The following is a 12709-nucleotide window of genomic DNA, read 5'->3' on the forward strand; positions in this document are numbered from 1 at the left end:
ATATGCAAGTGGTGTGTGGGCTTTACCTTCTCTTCTATCACTTGACGTAGTTGAACAGTACTTGCGAACACTGCTGGGGATTCATCCATCAACGTCCAATGAGCTATTCTGTTTAGAATCTTAAAAATATCTTTTACTAATGCCAGCCTATTTATGGTGCTCAATCTAGTTAAACAATAAGCTGACACCAATAAAGGCATCTTATTAGATGTCTTGCCAGTGGATAATAGTAAAGCGATAAAGTGGCTGAGCACTGTAAAAAGCCTTTTCATATGTGGAGGATGAATTGATTACTTCTTGGAACCTTGACTCATTGCACCACTGGCTAAAGGGTCTCTTAAAGAAGGCTTATTTGGAGATAACTATTCTTCGTTGAGAGTATCATGTTAACAGAAGTCGTCTGTAAAATCTTCCTTTTTCACTCTTCTATGAAAGAAGAGCCTTTAAACTATAAAATACATGTATCCAATCGATCTACTAGGAGTTGCATAACACTGTTTCGAATGAACCAACTACCCCTGGCAGCTAATACAGCAAAATGGTTAGTTGATGGTAGGAACCTTTGTTACTGCAACCCTCAAATATACAACACCACATTTATTCTATCGAGTCCCATGGTTTATGCATTTAAAACCCTTGTTGAGGCTATATGGTTTCACTCAATCTAATGTTGCACTGCACTTTCTTCTGGAAGCAAAACACATCTCTGTATGTTGTTCCTTTTATCTTATTCTAAAGGTGTTCAAGGATCACTGCAAGTCCATCAGTCCTTAGGAAACCCTAATCAAAACTTTTTGCATCTTCTTCACCTGCATTGCCTTGGCTTTTGGTTATGGATCTTGTCTGCACATGTTGAAATTCTTCACTTGCTTCACAAAGGAGGTTCTCCTTTGTAGGGTTTGATGTTGTGTAGGTGGATCCACGCTAGCAGTCATCTCGGTTTGACAGCAGTAGGGCTCACTTCTCCACTTCATGTGGGCCCTCGAAACTGGGGGTACTCCAGGTGTGTACGAATTTGCGCACCAGCCCCTGGTCCCCTATGTATAAACTTAGTGGTTTGAGTACATCTTCCAAATCAGCAGGCTGATTGTCTTTATTTCCTTTTGATCCCTCCTGTCGATTCTGGAGCTGTTGAGACATGAAAGAAAAACTTGCAGTCATTGCTTTCAAATCATACATTTCATTGCCTAATGTCCTTGCTACATGATGGGCGTCTGTATTTGCCCTTGTTGGGGGCAGGGGGCGGGGGGGTGAGAGGAGTTCTCATATGGCATCCAGTCACCAATTTATGAGGACTTGGATGGTGATCTGAGCCAGGCTGAATCCCCAGTGCATATAGCGCAAGTGGTAGGCAATGTTGCCATCCCTTCTTTAAAGTGACTTTTAACTTTGCTATTCACCCCTTCAAAAGACAGTTTAATTTTTCACAAATACCATTTGCTTGTGGATGATAAGCTGACGCAAACTTGTGTTTAATGCCTAACGATAGAACTATATTTTCAAAAAGTTAATTTACTAAGTGCAGTCCATTATCTGATCACAAAACCTCGCACAGACCCCATCTTGGAAATACTTTGCGCACAATGAACTTAGCGGTGCATGCAGAATCGGGGTGCCTGCATAGACCCGCCTCTATCCATCTAGAAAAAGGACCTACTATGACCAGCATATATCTGTAGCTGCTGCATATCTACATAAATATGTAGATGCTGAATTGGTCCATTGTGTCTGGGAATTACTCCTCTCACTATTCATAAAGTGTTTCCAGCAGTATATATCTGGCACACAATGCAATTTACAGTGAACTGTGGCACATGTTCAAATAGGTTCGGTACAAACCATTCTTCTGCAATTGTAGCAGCTCGACTCTCTGTCGAGTCGCATGTGCTGGGTAATGAAGATATTCCATGTGCTACCCTGAATAAGGCTAGAGATATAGCTGGCTTTCCAGTGCTATCCTGTCTCCAAATTTACTCAGTGGGCGATGGAGCACCCCCACTTTTTCCATAGCTTTTCCTTCCTGCAATCCTCGTCCTTGTATTTCAATTAACTGCACAAAGGACGTCATATTAAATGCTTCGTTAACCAGCATGCATCGTCCTGTTGCTGGTCTTATTTTGTTTACTTCACCCTCAAATGTGATTGGATAGTAGACTGCTTTCCTGGCCTCCAAGTGTGCGGCTTAATTTCTGACTGCTATGGTCTCTGGGAAACTTAATGCTTCAGTACGTTTTTCTAGTAAACCTGCATGCTGCACTGGAGTGCCATCAGCCTGGCTGAAACCCCTCCTTTTCCAACGTAATAAGTCTGCGTGTACAGTTGACGCCGTACAGGCGGAGTCAGAGTAAATCTTCAGTTCCTCATCCTCAAAGCTTTGCGGCACATCAATAAGCACTGCTAATTTTGCAGCCTTTGAGTAATTTAAGTACACTACCCTGCTTATTACCTCAAATGGATCCTCTCTGTTCAGTTTTACCACTGCTGATCCCGTATTCCTCACACCCATCTTCGATCAATTCTTGATGACCCATCAATAAAGATCACTTGCTCACCCCCCACCCCACTTCCTAGAGCATTTTCTCGAACTTGGGGAATCTCATTATAACATTCGATATGCGTTATACAGTCATGCACATCATCTTCTGCCACTGGCTCAGCTATAAATGTTTCTGGATTCACTGTGCTACACCTAACAATCTTGATTGCAGGGTTTGCGATAATGACCTCCTACCTTGACTCTTTGTGTGGTCATGTACTTTTAGGCTTCTCCAAAATTGCAAATAATGCATTTTCTATGAACGTTACCGAACATCCCGTGGTTATACTTGATGGGTTTTCAATCGCAAATACAGCAGCTGCTAAAGATTGCATGCAAGTATAGTGTCCTTTTCTTAACTGGATCTACAATCTCACTATGATAAGCCAATGACCTATGACCATGTCCTAATGTTGTTTTCAGTGTAAGTACTGCTGTCATGACTTCTCAATTTGAATGAGAGAATAAGTAAAACTATTGACTATAATTTGGAATTCCTAATAGAGGACCTGTACTAATCGCCCTTTTTTAAAATCATTAAATCCTTTAGTCATCTCTTCTGTCCACTTTAGCACATTCCTAGCCACCTGTGCCTTTTTGAGCCCTTACGTACTGTAATTGAAGACCCAGACCATGCAATAATTGCATAGACCTAAACATTTTTGCATTTGGCTTACTGTTTTTGGTTACTCAATCCTCTTAATAGCCTCTGCTCTTTTACATGTCACTTTTACCTTTGTGTGAGATCAATTGTCCTATATACAGTACTTCCTCTTGACAGTCCATCTGAAGGACTCTATTAAAGATTGATGGGGACTCGCAATACCCCTGGGGCAAACGAGTATGTTTCAGGCGAATCGTTCTATATGAAAATGTAGTTTGATCTTGTGAGCCTTCATGAAGGGGAATTGAGAAAAATGCATTTTTTTTCAATCTGCAACAGTGAAATACTTGGCTGTTAATGGAATATTGCTCAATATTGTCCCTTAGTTTGCAAATAATGGAAACTCTGCTTCGACTATATTGGTTAAAGGCCTCAAGTCTTGACTAAATCACCAGGCCCCCTACCCCCGTTTATTTTTTTTGACCGGGTACATGACTGTGTTACATGGAGAATCAGATGGTACAATGATGTCCTGCTTCATTAGCGTGGATATGGTTTCAAATATACCTTTTGTCCGCCTCTCTGGACATAAGATACTGTTTTTCATGCAGCAAAATGGCTCTGGGTTTGAGCTTAATTTAACTGCTCCCACTCCTTTAATGGGCCCTTGTCATATGGACTTGTAGTCCATAAAATACTTGGTACATTTTTCAAGTCTTCTTGAAAATATGTTTATCTTTTTACTAATGCCGTCCTCTGTGGTACTTGTATATTTTCTACTTTAATAAGTAAGATTTATAAAAAAATAGCCATGCTTGAATAGCTCCCTTATCTGTCAACCTATACCCTTCACTGAACTATCACCGTTCTCCATCCCCTTCCCTCATAGTCTGTCCCATGAAGCATCAACCTTTCCTCTCTGAACACTGCTGCTTCTAACTCCAAGGGGATAATCTGCCCTTCTTCATCACCCATAGGAATCTCTGGCCTGAACAAAAACTTATCAGGTATTCTTAGGAATGTGCCTATTAATTTCAGAAACCATGATCAGACAGTTACTCCATATAAAACACTTCCTCATCTAGAGGGACTGCTCCTAAAACTTTATTACCTGTAAATGCTAATATGAATTCTCACATTTACATAATGTATCCCTGGAGTTGAGTACACTATTCCTTTGTCAGTAAAATATATTGTCATGTTAAGTTTAGTCTTGTCACGCCCTAGTATATTTACCAGTGTTTGTTTAGAGTATAATGTTCTCCTATAGAAATTGGTAATTCGTCTGTAAATTGAACTTCATCTCCCCAGAAAATCCCTGCGCATTCATGGCAATGCCTGACATTGGATATTTTCCCTCATACAAGAAACAAACGTCTTGCCTCCTAGCGTCACCTTGACCCTTGGTTACTATTAGGTGTCTGGTGTTACAGATAGTATAGAACACATCGGGTCATTATGTGGGCTGTCCTATTGTGGATATAAATTCATCCCTGTGCCTGTGAAAGGATTCCCTTCTACCATAGTCTCACTCCCCAATTTGGGTGCGACTACTTCCCATATCTATGTGCCATTGGAATATATTGTACTTCTTGTGCTGGTGCCTGTTGCATCTGCATAGGTGCTTGCTGTTGTTGCGCCTGTGGAAATTGCATTTGTTTTGGTACTTGCTGTATTTGCTGTGATTGTGATGCATACACCTGAGTTTGCGTGTGATCTTGGGCATAATTTCCTTGTGCATCTGTCTCATACTGTGGAACATATCCCATACCCCTTCCTGGAGATTGCCAATTCTGCTGCTGTATGCCTCCCCTGCTTCTGCATACTCTGGCCATGTGTTCCATTTTTCCGTAATTAACATTCCAGTGGCTGTCGGCCATTAAATCCTTCCCTTTGAGGGTTTTGAAAGCCACCTCGTCCTCCAAGGCCTATTCCCTCTTGGCAAAAAATGATGCCTGTTCTGATCTATGCTAAATTATTCTGCTGTGGTAGCTACGCTGTTTGTGCCGTCGGTCCTTCATTATTTGTCAACACTGTTCCCTCCATGGCAAATTTTGACAATTGTTTTCTGCACCAACTAATATTCTCCTTTTAATATTCTACAATGTACATTTGCCAATTGGATCTGTGGCCAAGGCTTTGCTTCCATTCCCACCTGTTTTTTTGAAACTGAAGTTGCACCGGCTTTCGCAGCCCTCGACCTAAAATGTGATAAAATAATGCTACCATTTTATCCCTCAGTTCATGCATCCCCAAACTCCACCTTTCCTGAATATCCTTAATATCCTTAATAAAAGCCATGGGGTCATCATACTCTCTCATTTTCCTAGTGATTATTACCCCAATATCTGATGTATCAGGATATTGTACTTGCTCGCCATACATCTGCTCTACAATTTATTAAATGGCCCTCCATCCTGCATTGTGTTTTGTGCAGTTACTGCTCTTTTCCAAATGTCGTCGGCTCTCTCCCCTAGAATAGCTGATAATAGGCCTTTAATATCGCCTATGGCTAAAGTCATTCTGGACGTCCTTTTCTCTAATTCAGAAATCCATTTTCCTGCACCTGAAGTTAAACTTGGTAGTGTGCACTTTAAATTCTCTTTATCCATCTGGGGCCATGGAATATAATATGGTCCAACCCCCCCGCCCCTTTCTCTAATAGTGGGAATTGTGAAACCCTGGTCCATAATCATACCTGCCCACACTCCTGGTCTTCCAAGCAGCGTCCTCCTCTCCCATTTGTCTCCGTCCTGGCAATGCTCTTAATCTGGTTGTATAAGGCAGTGGTATAGTCTCTGTACTGCGTGATCGTACTGCAGTCGCTCAGTATGTGGGGTCTATTCTGGTGTTTATTCTATGGGGTCCTCTAAATCTGACCATTTTACCCCTTATCTATGATTTTCATATTCTTAGCCTTGTCCTTCATTCCCTTTTGTCTCTCTCTCTCTCTTCCTGTTTATTTCTCCCGTCACATGGTTTACCTTTTGTTGCGTGTTAATATATGTATATGTACGTTCTTTATTTCCATTTCCTTCCATACTGTCTACACTGCTATAAGCACAGGGCTCATACGTTGGATTAACATACCCCGCTGGTGCCTTTAATTCCTTTAAAGGATAAATCCCTTCTCTTCCTTTTTTACATCTTGTTTTTCAGGAGAGGAAAGAGGAGCCAAATACATTATGTCTTGGCTGGATCTTCATTCTCACTCTGGTAAATTTTCCAGAGTTCTAAGATCGCCTCTTCTCTAACTTCTTTCCTTTAAGTGGCATGTAAATATGTAGTCTTGTGATGCAGTATCAGTTTTGGCAAGAACCCACTTGAGGCCATGGCATAAGCGTTTTATTAGGTGTGCCCTTCACCCACTCAGAATGATGCTTTCTGATTTTGGCCATATATCTTGGTAATTTTCTACATAGGTGTAGGAGAGGTGTCTTCAATTTAGACTGTCAATACTTACCCAATCTTTTATTCTTCTTCTAGATTTATTAAGTGTACCGTTTTAATCTCTTTGAACAAGCACCATCAATCGCCGCTCGTAATCCGTGAATCAACCTATTTTGCCTATTTTATATATTTTTGGGGGGGGAAACCTTTGCACCACTGTTCTTCTTGCTCCTTCATTTTACACTGTATCAGTTATTTTTATATCGTTCCTTGTTTTTTGGTATCTTAAAGTTCTCTTCGTATATTAATTGCATCTAATTTCGGTCTATTGATTGACGTCAATCCCTTGTTACAAATATGTAAAATAAATTGCATATATTTATTTTTGCTATTGTTTCATCTGTCAATTTAAACATGCAAACAGCTTTATACAAACGTATTACACCCTATATACATGTGCACTATTCATTTGTTCCCTTACTATTCCACTAAGTGTATTGTTTACTCCGTCTCTGAGTTTGCTATGCGCTCTTATTGTTGGCTCTATGCCTCAGGAATCCTTAACACTCCTATATGGAGTTCTATAGCACGTAACCTTTCTGTCCCTCACGGGCCAATGAAAGTGAGGTATCCTTTTCTTTTCCTTATAATTCCCTAAATCCAGTTCATATACTATATATACACACACCTGCTTCTGCAAGTGGCGCTCAGCCTCTCAGTGGGTGCCTCCTGTGTGGCTTCAAAAGCATGCCGCTCGAAATATTACAACACCATTGTTGTTCACCTCCTTCATGCCTATTGAACGGTAAAGGCAGTGCAGGATTTACAACAAAAAAGACCAGGGCACTCGATCTGCGCTTGAAATCACTCATGATTTAATATCTAGTGTATCAGAAATACATTTTTAAAAGAGCATGGATTACTAAGGATTGTGAAGTCCTGGATTAAGCACTCCTAGTTCATCACACGTTCCGCCTCAAACACTGGGCTTTCGTCTGGTGCAGTTCAATTCCCATTGTTCGGGTGGCATGTTTAACACTTTATTTTTTTTAATTATTTTTTTTAAATGTTGTCAAAACAGTCACGTGACTATTGCTCAAAGCAGTCATGTGACTGCCTGCTGGAGGTACTATGTAATAAGTTATGCACAGCTCCATCTTGGAACAGAGTGTTCTAATGTGCTCTACCTGAGACAGTTTTAGATTAAGGTTATATAATCACATTATAACAACATCGATGTAATATGTGACTGTCCTGTTAACACACTATACATGCTAAAATATGCCTGAAAAAGTTGTAAAAATCAACCTGTCCTTTTTAAAATGCTATAACGTGCCAGTGCACTTGGATGGTAGGTGATCAAATCCAGGACTTCTCAGAAGCAAAAAGCTGCAGCTATGAAGTCTTTCAATTAGTTGACATACTGTGCCCAAAAATGAACTTTTCTTAAACATATATATACAACCCCTCCCCCTTTTATCTTTTACCAAGTTTGATGGTCTACTTACATCCATCACTCAGCTAGAGTCCCTCGGCATCGACTCTCCCACAATAAACCAGTTTGCCTTCAGGCCACAGGGCGCCTGCAGTGATCAAACAGGAATTTTATCAAAGGGGGAATTTCATTGAACATCAATTTCATCAACCGAATCTTGAACACATGTTCTTTTACGCGCTGCTCTTCGCAGAAATCTCTGTGATCATCTAACTAATGGTAGAAGTAGGTGATTGTCAGGGGTCTGGATCTGGGCCTAGATCGATTAGACCAGAACCATCCGCACCGCTACCAAATGTGCCTTGGCACTTTTGAAGAGTCTTCTCTGTGCTAGATGGAATTATCAATAAAATCTTTGCGGCCAAATAACCTGACCAACTCAAGGAAGATGGTAAAATACTGCTTTAATCTCAGTGAAAGAAAGCAGGGAGATAGCATGAGTATTCACCTCATCTTGTTTGTACTTTTACATAGGTAATTTATGACATCATCCTATGTGGCATTGTACAAAAACCTATTGCAAGGAGGGATTTGATTAGGGGAACATGTCTGCTTATAGAATCATATAAGTGTTAACATCTCAATGGCTGCTCCTTGTCTGTAGGACATGCCCTGAGCTACTTCTACATATGTCATTTACTGATTATAGGACTCCAGCCCTGTGAAGAAGCTAGGAGGAGTGCCACACAAGCATCATCCAGCGTCCATTTTTATTTTTGAGACAGTCAAGCACTCGAACTGCAACCAGGCTGCACCTCTGACTGTTGTCACGCTGCAGTCACAAGAGTCGTCTGCGCTGCCTCGACCAGCATTCCAGATCTGACAACCAGCACAGAGCCAACAATTCTTGGCCCTGAGCCGCTGCTCCGGACAGTCTGCAGACATCCGTCCAGCCTTGCTTGCTGAACTGCCTGCCGCCTGGTACCCGCAGCTTTCGCCCACCACTAACTTTGTCTCTAGGGCTGCAGAGCAGCCTGGAACCGCCTCAACGCTGTCGAGCACCAAGAACTTCTTCAGCACAAGGTACGTTGTGGTTCTGCTCCCCTGGTCCTTCTCCGAAGGCCCCTAGAGACAGTTACGACCCTTTGCCCCTTGGTGCTGAAACCATAGGACCTCATAGTACTATACGCCCATAACAGGACCAGGCACGCTCTCCCTGCCTACCAGCCTACTCGTGGGAACTTGAATGCATACCCCAATTATAACATTGCCATAATGGTAACAACTCAGCGGCATACTCTTCCGACCAATGCTAGGCGTACAGGACATAAAGCAGAACGTTATACAATGTAAAGCTTGTCTCTTAAAAGCATATTTTGTCTTAATCGTGCACGCCGATTCAACAAAATGTTCTCTTCCCCCATGTCCTGTGAAATATTGGTGATGTTAATTCAATGCTAATGCCCTAGCTCGTCTCTCAAAGCGGTGAATGCACTATTAGTTCCCATACTCTGCAGCCTCACGCGCCCTGTAACAAGTACATGTGTTTGGAACAAATGTTGCTCGAAGCTGTGCTATCTCTTATTTGTATCTAGGAAATGTTCCGGAATAGCTCACCCATGTTGTTCATGTATGTTTTAACAGCTTCACTTGTGTCGTTAATACTGCATGTAGTACTATTTGCATACATGAGGGTCCTAAATAGTATTTTCTATCCGTGCCAGACATATCCTGCCACAGATTACTAGATTTGCATATTCATACCAGTAATAGACAGCAATCGCTAGTCAAGCGTGCTCTAATATAGCATAACTATTAAATGCATTGCAACCTCTATTTCAGCATGTACACCCTGCCACTTTACCTATGCATGCTAGGCACCATGCTCACCTTTAAGAGCGTACTGAATCATCACAGGTTGGAGCCCGCCAAACACATTAACTCCTTCAGCCTTAATTCTCACAAGAGAGTATTGCCTATGCCCATCCACCCTACTCGCCAAAACACGCATGTAGTCACGCACGCACCTATCAGTCCAGACTACGCAGACTCAGAACACGCACCCCCCCATGAACATCTCTGCCATTCCCATGCAGGTAGCACTCAGAAACTCCCTACTGGGATCGCGCACCACCCTCAGAGCAAATACCAGTCATCACTGCTTGATTGCCCGCAAACCCAGTAATACTAAGCTGACCCACTTAATGCCCAGCCACAACACCACTAAACAACAAACCTCCTCAACTAAAATAGGCTCCCCACCTCTATCAAAAAAGAACTACCAGGTTCTGCATTACAAATGCGCCCTACTCAATGTATGCTCTCTTAATGCCCATGCGCTAGAAGTTAATGATCTAATCACTAGACAAGACCTAGATATATTAGCCATCACGGAAACTTGGCTTCACAAGGCTTCCGGCCCCACCATTACGTTAACCCTAGCTGAAGGTTACTCAATCCTCAGACAGGAAAAGCTTTCCAAAACAGCAGGGGGGTAGCTCTAATCTTCAAAGTGGCCATATCTATTAGGCCCGTGCCTCACCAAGGGGAAGGGAAGGTAGACATCCTATCAGCCAAATTATCACTCTCTCCAAAAGCCACTATAAACATTCATGTCATTTTTATCGACCACCGGGATCCCACCCCTTCCCCCGCACTCCCCCACTGACTTCCAAGGTCAAGTCATCCACCTTCTCGGAGTCCATATTAAATAAATCGACCAAAGCGCTACTCCTAGGTGACCTCAACTTAGGATTCAACGACCCAAATGACAAAACTGCCACTTCTCTTACCAAGGACCTCCTCGATCTGGGCTTCTCACAGAAAATCACTTCTCCCACTCACTCGAAAGGCTGCATCCTAGATTGGGTAATCGACCATAATTGTGATACAGCCATCGTTTCCAACACTGTCCTCCCATGGACACACCGCAACTGCCTACAATTTACCGTCCCATTAACGCTGTGTACCAAATCTACTACTCAAGCACCTGCTACCTTAGCTAGAAGCGCTAAAAAACTCACTGCGGATAACATCCGTGCCTTTCTTGACCTTCCATGCCTTGTACCGCCATTCTCACTAGACCCTAACATCCTAGCAGAGATATTCAAAGACACCCTTACCTGTGCAATTAACACTGTTGCCCCACTAGAAAATAAAAAAGAGAAAAAAATCATTCCATTCCAATTTCTGGTTCACACAGGAGCTCTAAACCCTGCGCAAAAGCAAACGCCAGGCGCTTAAAATATAGCAGATCAACCCCGATGAGATCACTAAAGAAAACTTCCAAACCATTGCTAAAAAATACAAAGACTCCATCTTCAATGCTATATCCGAAGCATACAATCATCGAATCTCCAATGATAACTCCCAAACCAAAGAACTCTTTACTATCTTTAAAGAACTAACAATCCCTCCCATCTGCACTGACGAGATTGTTAAAGATGAAGCATGGTGCACCAGCATCAATCTGCTATGCTAAAAAAAAATAGACCTCCTCCAAAACAAAGCAGAACCATCCGACTCAGACTCTGCCTAATTCCAAAAAACTGCAACTTTCCCAAATTGTCATTTACGGAAATCACAGAAGCAGATGTCATAGACATCCTGAAACATATCAAACCATCACAATGCAAGGGCGATGTGTGCCCCCCCCTGCCAAAATCATTAAGGAAGGTGCTGAGCCGCTTGCTCCTCTGCTTACCGCGTTCATCAACACCTCATTCAATACAGGCACAGTCCCTGACCGCCTTAAAGAGACCTGGGTGCGCCCGCTCTTGAAAAAACCAACGATAGACCCCTCTCAAACTAATAACTACCGACCCATAACGACCGTACTGTTTCTTCTTAAAATACTAGACAAGGCTGCCCACAGACCAATCCAACTGTACCTTGAAACTAACTCTATTTTAGGAAAGAGCCAGTTGGGTTTTCGTAAAGGGCACGGAAATGAAACCGCCTTATTAGATTTAAAAAAACCTAATTGCCCATATCCTTGACAAGGGCAAGCCGGCCCTCCTCCTCTTGGACCTCTCAGCAGAGTTTGGTTTGGTTGATCACAATACCCTCACCAATCATCTCACGCATGCTGCGCACTTCTCTGATCATGCAGCTGACTGGGTCACCTCCTTCTTAGAAGGCAGAACCATGAAAGTGTTCTCCAATATAGCAAATGCAGAGCCCACTAGCGTTCACTGTGGTGTCCCCCAGGCATCTTGTACTGCCCCCACTCTTTATAATCTTTTCAATAAGCCACTCTTTGATAAACTGGATGCACTTGGGAAGACATACACAAACTATGCTGATGACACCCAGGTGCTCCTTCCCCTTACAGGGATCTATCACCAAGACGCTAACCCTACAGCAAATTTACTCCACCATCCAAGCCTGGATGGCCACTAACGGCCTTTGCCTCAATGGGGACAAGACAGAAGGCCCCATTCTTGGTCAAAAGTCCACATTAGCTAATCTCGACTCGCTCTACTCACACTTCTGTATCGACAACTGTCATCCCAGTCTTATCCTCTGTTAAAACGCTAGGTGTCGCATTGATGCTATATCCATGGATAAACAAGTCAGCGCCATTGTCTCTGCCTCCACCCTGAGCACTAAACTTATTAATGCTATAAAGCCGTTTCTAACCAATGACAACTGCCTCTCCATTGCCAGAGCTACTATAGGAGCCAAGTTGGATTACTGCAATGCACTCCTAGCTGGCACCTCCAAGAAAACCTAGCTAGACTCC

General features: G+C 42.5%; 1 protein-coding gene across 3 annotated transcripts in view; it reads left to right on the forward strand.

The window, feature by feature from the left end:
• Nucleotides 1-12709, forward strand: part of FTSJ3 (FtsJ RNA 2'-O-methyltransferase 3) — a 416394-nt gene that overhangs the window by 20200 nt on the left and 383485 nt on the right. The window contains exon 1 of one of the 3 annotated variants that reach the window (XM_069629039.1): nt 9031-9048. The exons of the other annotated variants lie outside the window; for them this stretch is intronic. The gene's annotated coding sequence lies outside the window, so the exon portion shown is untranslated. Of the gene's footprint in view, nt 1-9030; nt 9049-12709 lie in introns of those variants that run through there. 3 annotated transcript variants of the gene reach the window in all.

This window comes from Ambystoma mexicanum, chromosome 12 (genome assembly GCF_040938575.1).
Source record: "Ambystoma mexicanum isolate Mex_15411 chromosome 12, UKY_AmexF1_1, whole genome shotgun sequence".
In the NCBI taxonomy this organism is placed as follows: domain Eukaryota; kingdom Metazoa; phylum Chordata; class Amphibia; order Caudata; family Ambystomatidae; genus Ambystoma; species Ambystoma mexicanum.